The sequence below is a fragment of the Copadichromis virginalis genome, linkage group LG1 (assembly GCF_057382275.1).
Source record: "Copadichromis virginalis isolate Kocher_CV1m ecotype Utaka linkage group LG1, C_Virginalis_male_GT1.1, whole genome shotgun sequence".
NCBI lineage: Eukaryota > Metazoa > Chordata > Actinopteri > Cichliformes > Cichlidae > Copadichromis > Copadichromis virginalis.
In genome coordinates, this window is record NC_140618.1 from 40,292,941 (window position 1) to 40,306,618 (window position 13,678).

At 39.3% G+C, this 13,678-nt stretch overlaps 2 long non-coding RNA genes across 4 annotated transcripts; both read left to right on the plus strand.

The window, feature by feature from the left end:
- Positions 1 to 66: 66 nt before the first annotated feature.
- On the plus strand, positions 67 to 3,101 carry LOC146719289 (uncharacterized). 3 transcript variants are annotated; one of them, XR_014921328.1, is made up of 5 exons: positions 67 to 298; positions 715 to 778; positions 1,137 to 1,289; positions 1,654 to 1,744; positions 2,353 to 3,101. It is a non-coding gene; the product is annotated as an uncharacterized LOC146719289 (long non-coding RNA). The 3 variants fall into 3 exon arrangements; XR_014921330.1 differs by having other exon boundaries at positions 743 to 778; XR_014921327.1 differs by lacking the exon at positions 67 to 298 and having other exon boundaries at positions 698 to 778.
- A 763-nt stretch (positions 3,102 to 3,864) lies between these two features.
- On the plus strand, positions 3,865 to 4,377 carry LOC146719290 (uncharacterized). The gene is made up of 2 exons (XR_014921331.1): positions 3,865 to 3,941; positions 4,113 to 4,377. It is a non-coding gene; the product is annotated as an uncharacterized LOC146719290 (long non-coding RNA).
- The last annotated feature ends 9,301 nt before the right edge of the window (positions 4,378 to 13,678 follow it).

Below are 13,678 nucleotides of genomic sequence, written 5' to 3' on the forward strand. Positions count from 1 at the left end.
TATTGATACACTGAAAAAAAGGGACTGGCCATCTCTTGGATTTATGTAAGCATCTTGTATGTATTTAACACAATTGCCTCATGTTTTAAAGTTAAATGTAACTATATAGTGTAAAAACTACATGATATGCAGAAAGGGTGTATTAAATTGTTCATATCATGTTCAGGTGAAGTAAGTCAATAAGATAGCAACGTTAAATCTCGTGAAACCACGCGTGATTTCATCTCGCGGGCTTTGGATCGTGGTTTAAAAAAGGCATCCATCTCAGTCAAGTCGAGCAGCCAACTCTACGTTTTTGGTATGTCTTGATTTTTTGAATTAATATTTACCATATTTCAGACAAATGTAGTTAAACGTCTAGAGTGTCGCCATGTAACATGCTAAAAAAGAGCCGTTAGCTTATTTGCTGTTTTATCTGTTGTCAAAGAATTGGCGCTTTTTCATTTGAATTTGTCTTTGGCACAAGAGCCGTAATATCACATTAAACCTAATTACGAGGCACTCATAACATAATTTGGTTTTCTGTGTGAATAGATTTGCCAACTGACTCTTCAGTTACATTGTGTATTTACTGCACCATGGTGTTAGTGAGATTTTGGACATTGAACAGCTTTAGCTAATATCATCAGCGGCATTATGCTAGCTTACATCCCTACCCCTCCTGGCCTCACCTGCTGTCCTTTTGTTTTTGTTTTTTTTTTGCTGCACATTGAGAGACGACCTCTATTCTGCATTTCACCAGGAGTCAGCTGATGGATTGTGGGTTCAAGGTGTTATGGTAAGAAAGTATATTCTATTTTCGTTTCTGTAACTTAATTATAATAGGTTTTGTATAATTATTAGGTGCATGCATACTCACCCTATTAATACAGCTGAGAAATCCAAAATCTGCCATAGGTTTAACTTATACCTGTATGTATTGCCAGAAAGGTGATTACTGGACTCGCATTAATGCACACTTGAACTGAAATGAGGTTGTAACTTGTGGGTTGTTGGGTTGCAAATCAGAAACAAACATCTTTGGATTTTTTTTAATCCCATAAGATCTGGAAACACAGTTTTTATTCAACAAAACATTACTGATTAACCAAGCACAGTGCCTGCTGTTATTTCAAAATAATTTTATGTCATTTCAGATAAAATGCAGCATTCCAGTGCATCCCAACCATGCCTTTACAGTCAAGGTTTCTGACGGAGCTGAGTTTCTCTCTGACAGTCTGCTGAAAGTGTTTGCAAAGTGATCGGGGGAACAGGGCACAAAGCTAAAGGATGTAGCTGCCATTATGACAGTAAGAACTTTAAAATTCTTTAACTACAAAGTGTATATGTATTGCATTAGGTCAGTAAAATTTTTATGCTACATCCATTGAAACAGTCAACTATTACCTGTGAGTAATGATTCCACTAAAAGGATGCCATAATTTTCGTCATGCATTTACTGGCCCACTGAGAAAAATGTATCTTTTTTTAAAAATAAATGTTCTGGAAACTATATATCCATAAAGTTGATGTCAAACAGGAACTTTTGATATTGCTTTGTAGATGCTGGTGTTGCATGTTGACTGGTTTAAAAAGTCAAGAGTTTTTGTCTGGGATCATTTTCTTCTGTGCTACTGAAAAGTTCACAAATCTCTGTTTTCTTTGTTATAATAGTCAAGGATGACATTAATGCTCGGAGTCCCTCATCAAAGTGCTCCGCATCTGTGTGAAAGACAATTGCAACATCTTGGTGCAGGAGTTCATGGTGAGTGTTTTATGAGTAGATTGTGGATTTGCAACCTTTAAAAATGCATTTAGTTATCCACTTGATCCTCATTGGACTGGTTAGGACCAGTAGTCCTCTTTAATAATTTGAAGTTCACATGAGGCCTGGTAGTGAACTCGGCCGCCGGCCCTTGAGGCCCCACCCCCACCCCTGTATTAGGGGTCACATCAGTGTGAAAAAACTTTAAATTTGTCATTCTAATGAACAAAGGAAAATCCCACCAGTATTTACATTAGCTTTTGTTTGGAAAAAAAAAAAAAAAAAAAAAAAGACCAACTGACCAACAGCTAACCAAATTGTGGGGCTGAAAGTCTAAATTCTAACATCTTCTGAGTGACATGGCCTGGATTTCTGATGGGCCGGTGTCTTTCTAAGAAAAACTAATGTAAAGCATTTGAAATTATGTTTTTCACCCTCTCTTAGAAACTCTGTTAGACCATGAATGGCAGCATGGCAGGCCACTCTTTGGCTATAGCTATTTACTATGTTGCTTGCATTGGTTTAAATTACTCTAACATTAGAACTGGTAGATTCAAAAGAGATGAGTTTAAAAAGGAATCTTAAAGAAATGTTTTGTGTTTAACCAGGACTTGACTGAGGCCACTGCACAGATTGAGAAAACCACAATGAACATCTGTCTCCAGAGATGCGCCAGGCAATGACTTTTCTGATGTTGTTCTTCAAGATCTGGATAACGTGACCTTTGCAGTAGCCATGCTGTTTGGACCTTTTTTATTCCTTCAACATGAGTTACCCATCACAACTCTGCTACACTTTTGAGGTGATTCAATGGGTGGTAATGGAGTTGGATGCAACTCAGCTCTCAAGAAAAGCTCACAACTAAGACAAAACTGCTCCTGCAACGAAGCTCACTGTTATGCATGTGAGGTGACCAGCTCTAGGTGAGAGGACATTTAAATCTCACACTTGTTCTGCTGCATTTTTGAAGCTCAATTCCAGGAACGGATCGCAGGGTTCATTTTTATATACTCTGCAACTGCCATGAGGACGAGCTGTTTTTTGTTGTTGTTTGTTTTTCCTTTTGCTCTGTACAAGTTCTCTGTCTGTTTGGCAGCATTTTTAAATTTCTCTTTGTATTTTTTCTTTCTTTTACTAGTGAAGAGATGTAGCGTGAACAGTTATACAGTCTAAATATCCCATATGGGTCGTGTGAAATGGTATTTTCAGTTTCATTCAGTTGAAGTAAAGAACGTTGAATATTTCTAAGTGTGCTGTTTTGAACCAAGATGTCACAGTATGATCAGTGCTGTAATTTTTGACAGTCACTGTATCAATGTTATTTTTGCGTCTCTTGAATAAAGGTTTTGACCTGCAAGTGCTAATTTCTTTAGTTATTGGGGTAAAATGGGTAGTGTTAATAGGAAGGTGTTTGCCAATTCAGTAACCTAATTTAATGTTAATGGAAACTAACATTACCTCAAATTGTTTAGTTATAATTGTTGTTTAACTGAATCTTGATGTCAGAGGCCTTAAATAGAATGTTTTGTATTGTTCTTTCCCAACATTTTTCAAAAGAAAGAGTCTAATTTCTTTGCTGCGATTGATTCCAGAGAACACGGAAGAACTGACATTATTTAACTGTTGATTTATATAGATTCAGTAGAGGAGTAATGTCAGTTTAATTCATTACCTACTGCAGTGAAATTAGACATGTTGTTTTGAAAGGTTACTGGTGGATGCCAGCAACCATCTTGGAAGAGAACAATACAATCTGTTATAAGGCCTCCATTTGAAAATTGTGTATTTGATACTAGAATATAATAGCAAAATGTAATTTGAAGATAACATGTAGTATTTAAGTGACCAAGTAGTATTGGGTAAAAGTTATTGAATCGTGTTGGGATAACGTGAGAAAATTGTGAAGGATTAAAATATTCCAAGAGCTCAAATTACTTCATCAAAACATGTTTAAGTCACATTTTATCAACACAAATTGCACAGGTTTATTGAACATGAATAAATTGTGTTAATTTAACTCAATGGTTTAAGTTGCTGCCAAAGCAAAACATCTGTGTGCAACAAATGTCCACCATTGAATTAAGTAAATCCAACAACATATTTTTTTCAGTGTAGAGCCAACTGGTTCTGCAGCAGAGCATCCCCTGTTGCTTCTCCTGGCTCCCCAGTCCCTGAACTCCTGCTGCTGCACCCACAGGTATGTACAGCAAGCACTGATACCTTTTTAGTCGGTGGGATTGCCTTGTGATCACCTTTACTAAATATCTACAACCAATCTGATTATATCCTGTTTTTGTTTTTTTTCACTGTTGAAATTAAAATCTAGTAGCAGCCTTCTCATTTCTTTGTGTTTTGTGCTGTTTTACAGGCCCACAGAGGAGGACGGCTCCGAGGCAGATGAGGGACGGGTCCCAGGACGGTCCATCGGCGGTGGAGCTGGCCACCCTGGAGTCCCTGAAGAGACCACACCAGTCTCCAATGGAGCAGTTCCTCCTCAGCCTTGTTCCTGCTCTGGAGAGCAGCTGGTCCTTTTTATTCCTGTCTCTCTGTAAATACTTATATTTTATATATTTATGTTTAATGTTTTTCTGTTTGAGAATTCTAATATTATTTCAAATAAATGTTTATAATGACTAATGTCTCAGTTCTACTACACAGCAAATGTTGGCACACGACTTGACACATGTAGAAGTTATTTCATATTATACTAATGACAAAATATACTAATACAGTGGGATGCAAAAGTTTGGGCAACCTTGTTAATAGACATTATTTTCCTGTATAAATCGTTGGTTGTTACAATAAAAAATGTCAGTTAAATATCATACAGGAGACTCACACAGTGATATTTGAGAAGTGAAAAGAAGTTTACTGGATTTACAGAAAGTGTGCAATAATTGTTTAAACAAAATCAAGCAGGTGCATAAATTTGGGCACCACAAAAAAGAAATGCAATAAATATTTAGTGTATATCAAAGTGTGTGTCTCCTATATGATATATGGGGTGCCTTTGTCTGGACGTGCTTCCCATCCAGAGCTGCACAGCACAGAGGGAAGTTCCAGCGCTCCTGGAATCCCTCTGTGATGGACCGCCAGTCTCCAGGTGAAGGCGCAGCCATGAAGTCGTCCACTAGAAAGTCCCAGATGGCCGTCGCTATTTTCGACGTCGCAAACATTTTCTTAATATGACAGCAGTATGTGTGACGGCTGTGGAAGCATGCACTCGAGACAACCGCAAATCAAAGAAAACGCGCCTTTATTTACAAAATGACGCTGCGCTGTAGGTGCTGTAGGTGTAGTCACTCACACGTGAACCCGTGCACGATTCCCCACAGATAAACAGGGCCAGTGTGGCCCAGTGGCAACGTTATCCTGAGCTGCTTTATAGTGCAAACAAATCCGGTCTAGACATTTTCCTGCACCCACCTGACTTCATTGCTCCACAGCATGATTGGATCATGTGACTGCAACGCATCCATCAGCAGCATGAGGTCACACGTGATTCTAATCTATAGCTGCCCCCACCCAAAACAGTAATAACACTACTGTGTTGCTGAATGTGTGGATCCCATGGTTACAAACGTGCACGAGGTGCTGTGTGTTTAATACCTGAACACTGTCTGTTTGCTAACACGTGACCTGAAATGTATCTCAAATGAAACTTTGAAGGCTCTGAAAATGACTTTTTTCTTTGTTTTAGGGTGAAAATGATCCTTTAACTCACGATAAGCTTTGTTAGATATATTAAGATTCTAAAGTTGGGTAATGTATTGAGTAACTCTGACCTTTGTGTTGGAATCACACACCTGCTCTCACTGTGAATCAAATGACAACAAAGTTTATTACCTATGGAAAATAAACTCTCTCCCTCCGTGTTGTAACATCCAGTGCACTTTACTGACAGCTGTTTACACAGAGATTAAATTACAGTTATAAAATTCTTTGTAATTCACATTTTACACATAACCCAGTTTCTCGTTTTGTGAAATATAACGCATGCTTCTGAATAAACTGGAAAGTTACGTGACAGGAGTAACACTGAGTTTGGCCTCTGCTGCTGAACTCATCTGCTTCAGGGTTTAACATCTGGACGTCTGCACACCTTTGTTGTAACAAGTGCTGAGTTACTCTTTTCTTCCTATTTTCCATCAGCTTCTGAAATACGTCCTCATCCTGATGCTTGGTTTGAACTTCAGCGTGCCATCTTAACCGTGCCTAAATGCACAGACCTGCGTCTCTGTGATCAGCTGATGAGATATTTGTGTTCGCGTGCAGGTGAACAGGTGTGTGTCACGGGAGACCCAGCGTTTTTAGTTCTTTGTGGTTTTTGTGTTATTGTACTTATGTGTGTGAGTTATTCTATGGTTTCTAGTTTCGATCCCTTGCCCTTCATGTTTCTCTGTGTCCTCTCTGTTCTTAGAGTCCTCTGCCTTATGGTTTATGTCTCTGTGTTTCTTAGTTGCTGTCTCCACTGTGTCAAGTTCGCGTCTCTGTGTGATCCTTCCTGTTTTACTTTGTAGGTCCGTGTCTTATGTAAATGTGTCCTGCTTTGCTTGTCTCGTCAGTCCTGATTTCTCCCAGCTGTGCCCTCCTTCTGTGTCTCATTCCCCTCGTTACTTCCCAGTGTATTTAAACCCTGTGTTTCTCTGAGTCAGTGTCGTGTCGTCCCTCATGCTGTGTGTGATTCTCCCCGTGTCTTCTGGTATGTGTTACAATTAGCTAGTGATGGCCAAATGAAGCTTTCCGAAGCACTGAAGCTTGTATTGAAAAACGGTTCATTACTCGAAGCTTTTCAACACAGTCCTCTCCGGTGACATCTGGTGGTGAAAATTTTGAAGAGCAGCTTGAATCTGCAAAATAAAACGGACTGCTCAATCATCACTGCTCACTCAAGAGTGGAGTTCTCTCTGATATTGGGCCACCGTTCCGTTGCTTTGAACATGTAATTGGTTTTGTTTTCTCGATTGGGGGGCTGAAAAAAATGTAATGCGTATTTGCGTAATACATTTTGATCAATAAACTTTCCCTATTTTGATTTTGATTTGATTTGATTTTATTGATTAGCATTCAAATTCAAATCTCCGTGAAAACAGTGAAAAAACAAACAAACAAACAGTGAAAACAGAACAAAAATCTACCATAAAGAAAGAAAGCATGAGACAAGGCTAATCAAAAGGTATTGGCTGAAGCATTTGCTTATTACGCCAACCCTTTTCACAAAATATCTTTTTGTATGCAGCTCCTGTACACAGGGCTTGAAGAAAATAATAAAACAAAGCAAAAACCAAACAAACAAACAAACAAACAAAAAAAAAAACAAAGAAAAAAAAAACTTATTTAAACATGCACTATGGTGTGGCCTTTCTTTGCTCATAACTCCTTGATGTTGGTAAATACAATAAGTGAGCAATATATATAATATACATATGAGAATGCACAGCACATTATGGAGTATGCCCCTGCTGTGAAGTCCTGCCTCCATCTACTTGTCGTTTAATCACTGGACAGCTGGACAGGTTCATACAAAATATTAGATGAGGCCAATTGTCCTATACATATTTTTGACCTAGGGGTGGGATTGATTGTGAACTGGAAAGGGAAAATGCTTAGGGAGCTGAGTACGGCTGCATCGTCACTGATTTGTAGAATCCTTTTTGATTCGATACAGGATCCGATTCAATTTGATTGGAATCTGGAAAGTTTTGCCTCAGTCAGAAATATTACAAGTCTGATCATTTAACAGTATATATCCATAATTTCGTATCTATTAAAAGAAAGCTGACACATGTGAGACTTAATTAGAGATGTAAACAGCAGAGGTGTGGACTTGAGTCACATGACTTGGACTCGAGTCAGACTCGAGTCATTAATTTTATGACTTTAGACTTGACTTGAAAAAATGTTCTAAGACTTGTGACTTGACTTGGACTTTTACACCAATGACTTGGGACTTGAATTGGACTTGAACCGGTTTACTTGAAAAGACTTGATATTTTACCCCAAATATAAAATTTAACATGCATATTATATAGAGATTGAAAATGTGACGTCATTCACGGGTAGAACCGCAAAGGATTCTGGGAACTCGTGGCAAGAAGTACTAGCCACGCAGGCTTTCAATTAAAATCAGTCACACAGCGATAAAAAGAAACACAAAAATGTCAAGAAGCTGTTGTATTATTAACTGCAATAGCCGGTCGCATGACAGCCACGGGAAGCCGACGGGTAAAGAGATCGGTTGTTATCGGATTACGTCGTTGAAGAGAAATTGTTCGAGCCATGTTTCCGAAGTAACAAAGAGGCGACGGATGGCCTGGATTGCAGCCATTCAAAGATCAAATATAACGTCCCAGAACACTCCAGCTCACAGGTTAGTCTGCTCCAAGCATTTACACAAAGGTCAGTCTGCTGTTGTAGTTAATGCGTCATTTTTCTTAACATAATTGGTGATATAGGTTACAAGCAAGTCTGGCGCTGAACAGAAATTGTCGCGCTATGCTCCTTTATTTATTGTGCATAAATAGTGAATTGTCCTGACACAATATTGCGTTTCGCTTCTGTTATTATGGTACACTGACAAAAACACATACTTTTATTCACAGGATAAAACAGGTTTTTTGTATCACTAATTGCCCAGTACGATTACAGCATACAGTCTTATTGTCACTGCTACATTTCTGTGATGCTACCAGAAATTATTTCCACTACTAATTAATTACCGTTGAGCTCAAAGGTTATATTAATAAACGGTTAACGAATGTGTATTTATGAAGACGATTTGTGAGACTGGTAAACTTATGATACGTACGATGGTCTTTCGTTCTACACGGTGCATTTCAAGGTCCTGCACCCATCCGTCGGTAAACTGTACCTGGGCTTGTTGCAGTGACCGGAAGTTACTAAACTTCATGAGTGTATGCACTCACTCCAAGAACCGTATAATTATAAATATGCATATAAATATGCTAAGATGAGATAGCTGACTTCATCTAACTAGCAAATGTTTTCCAGGCTACGTTGGTGATACAGTTTTTTTTAATGTGTATGATATTTTTGTCATGCGATTTTAAAGCTGGTCCTACAACCGCATCCAAGAATAACATGCAGCTTATCTCAGAACTGTCGGTGAAAATTATTCTTGGAGCTAAGTTTAATTGAGCTGCATTTTAAAGAGGTGCAATTTCACAATTTGTGTATATTTTCTAAGTTCACCATTTTGTCATGTGTTGAGAAAAACACAGATTTTAAAATTACATGGTCTAATATTTACATTTAGCATATAACTGCAACATTATTTTTTCGTTTGTTTTTTTTAAAGACTCGAAAGGACTTGAAATTCAAAGTTTCAGACTTGTGACTTGACTCGGACTTTTACACCAGTGACTTGAGACTCGACTCTGACTTGCCTGACATTACTTGAGACTTGACTTGAGACTTGAGGATAAAGACTTGAGACTTACTTGAGACTTGCAAAACAATGACTTGGTCCCACCTCTGGTAAACAGAGAGTTATGAAACCTGCAGCTGCAGAAGCCAGCGGAAAAAAAAAGAGGCAAACACAGCGCGGACCCGACGACGCACCAAAATCTGACTCTGACGCGTCGGGTCCGCTCTCTGTGTTTACGTTTGTATGCAGAATCCGTAAACCTGCTCCCAGTTACTGTTTTAGCTGCATGGTGTATAATTCACTTCCTTATATCCGTTTGAATCAGGTACCGAAGCAGTTACGTGCGTAATGAAGCTTCGGACGTCACTGGTCACGTGACTTTTGCCAAACGAAGCAAGCCTCGACACAGTGCTTCTGAACCAGTGTGTTGTTTTTTTCGACACACGCTCCGGAGCGTCAGCTTCAAGCGGGCCATCACTACAATTAGCTCTTCCCAGTTTAGTTTTGCATTGCTTTGGTATCACTGTTATCGTTTGTCACCTATCAGCAATAAAGCTGCATTTTGAGTTCAGTCCTGTTTTCCTGTGAGTTTGTGTTTGGGTCCTATTTTCCTGCCTGCCACACACCGTTACATGACAGAGTGTACAGGAACACGGCTCGTTTATTCTGCATCTACTTCATTGCCACATTTTGTCAATATTTTCAGTTTGTTTGTTTTTTTCTTGCTTAAAAACGATGGACGTAATCTGTTACATGTGCTTTTTTATGTGATGATTACTGTTACTTGAATACTTGAATACTTGCATCATTGCATTGCGAGCATTGTTAAGCTAAAACCCTAAAAAAGTTCAAGCAGTGGCTGCAAAGGGACTTGTCTTTGAAAGGTAGAGTGTTACTTACTAAAGCTGAAGGGATATCCCGATGAACATATGCTGCTCTCTCCTTACACCTGGATAAGAAAATTAGTAAAGATATTGACCGTATGCTCTTTAATTTTATATGGAAAAACCGTACGCATTATATTAGAAAAACTGTTGTGATGAATAAGTACGAATCAGGTGGGCTTAACGTCTTAGACTTTTCTACTTTAAATAACACTTTCAAAATTAATTGGGCCAAACATTTTCTGATAAGTGATAACAGAGCTGTACGTTTTAATTTGTTTCCAAACCCCGCAGTCAGGACATGCTATATTGTATTTAGATAGAAGCTAGCGAGCTAACTCCCTGCTAACTTCTAACTCCGTTAAATATCATAAATTCTGTTTTCATGGATGCCTGGATGCTAAACTCAATTGTTACACCTGGTAGAGCAGAACGCTGATCATTTTATTAAAGATGAAAGACTTTAGACAGTTTTTCAACTCTCAGTAATGCTGAGTGATCGTTTGATATATGGACCTGCAGCGGAGTTTAGACCCAGACACGGCTAGTGACGTCAGACTGAACAACCGGATAGCCAAACTGTTGTCTGTTCCACTTTTTGTTCACTTTTTCTTGCTGAGCCTGAGAGAGCACATGCCTGTAAGTAGTTGCTATCTGTTTTGTAAGCTTTCCCGCGATAGTTTTGTGTAGCAGTTTAGAGGTTTGTGTGGAAAACTTTCTTTTGTGAGGAAAAACGGCCGCGATGCTAACACGTTAGCCCGTCTATGGGATTTCCCATGTAATGTTAGCATTAAGCTAATCGCTAAATGCGTGGGCCTAATAACCAGTGAAAGGGTTTGGATAAGTTTGTATTTATGTGTTATATACATTGTAGTGCATGGCTTAATGTTTGATGTTGTAAAGAAAATGCAATTTTATTTTTGTTTCTGTACCAGTTTTACAGTGCTTCAACAGTAAACATCTAAAACGTATCCGCTGACTCCTGGATGTTTATTGTGGACCTGTTAGCTATCTGCCAAGCTAGAAACCAGCTTCACACCCTAGTGAGGGCAGAATAGTTTAAATGCACTCACTGTATTGGTACACGGGTGTGGGGCGTGACTCATGGGTGTGTTAGGTGATAAATGTGGTTGCACTCACCTGTTCAAGGCACCTGATGTTAATGAGCAGAAAGGTAGGGTGAGCATGAGGCAAAACCTTCTGTTGACTGCAGCTTGAGCGCAGCTTGAATCATTTTGATGCACTTTTTGACTGCAACTTGATGGTTTATGTATACTTATTCACTAAGTTATGCAATAGGCCAATGTTGAAATTTGGCATAGTAAATGGTGCAGTTATTTGTGCAGTCTGTGCATTTGTTTAATGGTTTGAGCCCGTGTGCCGATTTGTATAGTGGACACTTGTATGTGGAATAAAAGTAGCAAATAGTACAGAGGTGTATCTCATGTGTTTACTGTTGCGCGTCATCTGTGTCCTCATGTTTAGCCTGCCGCGGCCGTTGGTTGGAGGAGCCGCAATAGTTTGGAAAGGAAGGAAGCAGTAAGGTCAGTTTCCATTCTGGGTTTTCAGCATTAATAAAGAAACCTGCAACAAGGTGAGTAATGTTTGAGGTCCAAAAGAAATCAACACAGACATTTTTACAGTGCTTTTCTACTCTACCTGAACATTCAAAGCGCTCTATACAGGTTGCCTCATTCACACCTGTTCATAGAAGCCCTTTTTCTGTGCTTTCTATCTAACATTCACACACATTCATACTCTGATGAATGCATCAGAGAGTGACTTGGGGTTAATGTCTTGCCCAAGGACAGTTAGCATGCAGTCTGGAGCAGCCAGGGATCGACCCAAAAACCATCTGATTAGTAGATGACCTGCTCCACCTCCTGAGCCACAGCCGCCCCTTTTAGAGGTAAAGAATGATTTAGAAAGTAAGTACAGTAATTTTTTGAGGTGATTTGATTAAAAAAAAAATCATTTTTGCTTCTAATTACATAATTAAGGTGTAATTACATCTTCCAACAAATTGATACATAAACGTATCATTTATCTACTAAAAATACATAGGAGCTGGCGTCATGTTGTGGAAGCTGCCATCTTGCCCCACCATCATACACTGGCTGAGATGGGCATCGCTGCTGCGCCTTTTCATGTTTTATGTAAGTGGATTTATACATTACTTTGAATTTAAAGATGTCAAATAGCTCTTTCACACTACATATGACCATTTCACATTTGTACATGTATATTTTGGTGATCTCTTTCTCAGTATGTTTTTCTTCTTATGGAAATAAGCTAATTTTAAACCAGTTAATGTTAGGCTCCAGTGTCCTAAAAAAATCACACCTTTCCCCTGATAAACAAATTGATTGGATTCTCACATTGTGTGGGAATTGATTATCAATTACAACTTCAATAAGCCACTTCAAAGAAAGTTTCACCTGCGTGGGCAGCAACAGAAAGTCCAGATGTGGAAACAGGTTTCCACATTAAAATATTGATATTTTAATCATTTTGGGTGAAATTGTAGTTTTTCATTAACAGGAACACAGTGGAAAGAAACTATCATTCAGATTGTCTACATTGGAAAGAACTACTCCCTCTTCTGCCTTTTATAGTTATGTGTGAAACACGGCTGTATAAATGTGTGGCAGCCTGTGGCGCGCGCACTCACAACAATGGCTGAGCGTAACTGGAGTCATGTGTGCACGTATTTTACATCCACAAACAGCCGAGACGTGGTTTGCGATACATGTGGCAAGAAAGTGAGGTGTTGTGGCAACACCACTAACCTCGTCAAACACCTCAGAGTAAATCATATCACAGAATATGACGAGCTTACGTTGAGGCGAACTGAAGAGGAGGAGAAGGACAGGTGCTGCTAGGGTGAGACAGACGTCTCTCACGGAGTCCTTTAGTGCTGCAGGCAGGCAAGGTGTTCACATAGTGCACAACTTCAGGTTTGTATTTCTATATGATGAACTCTGCATTATTACGTGATAAGAACAAGTAATCTGATGTCCTGTAATGATTATGACGCTATAATTTGAGATACAATAAAAGAGTAAAGTTTTTGTACAAAGTATCGGATCAGCATCATCGATACCACCCTGAATTTTACTTGGTATCGGATCGGAAAGGAAATCAGTGGTATCGCACATCACTAGTGATCAAACGTCAGGCCAAGCTGGAACTGATTCCTGTCTTCTGTGACTTCTACAACACTGTCCAATAGAGACACATGAATGAAATGCAGCGTCATTAAAAACAGTGACGATCTTTATTTAAAAATGTAATATATTTACATCTGAATAAACTTTTAGGCATTACGCTGACGGACGGATGGATGGACCATGAATGCTTCCTCATCCTTCTTGTCATGCACCATGGAAGTGTCTGAGGGGCTTTTCCACTTGGAATCGGGATACTGTGTCCACACTTCAGAGGTGGAGTTTCCAGCATCTCACCTGGGCCTCATCTGCAAACAATCAGCAGGAGGGCTTCTTAAACCAGCGCTGCCTGCTACTCCTCGCCAGTTTGTTCTGCCATCTCCAGTGGTAACTAGGCTTCCCCTCTGCTCCAGTTCTGGCATGCTGCTTCCCTGTGTTCCCCCTTGTTTTCCCTGTGTTTAGGTCTCCTCTGCCAACATACTCATCCTACCCTCAA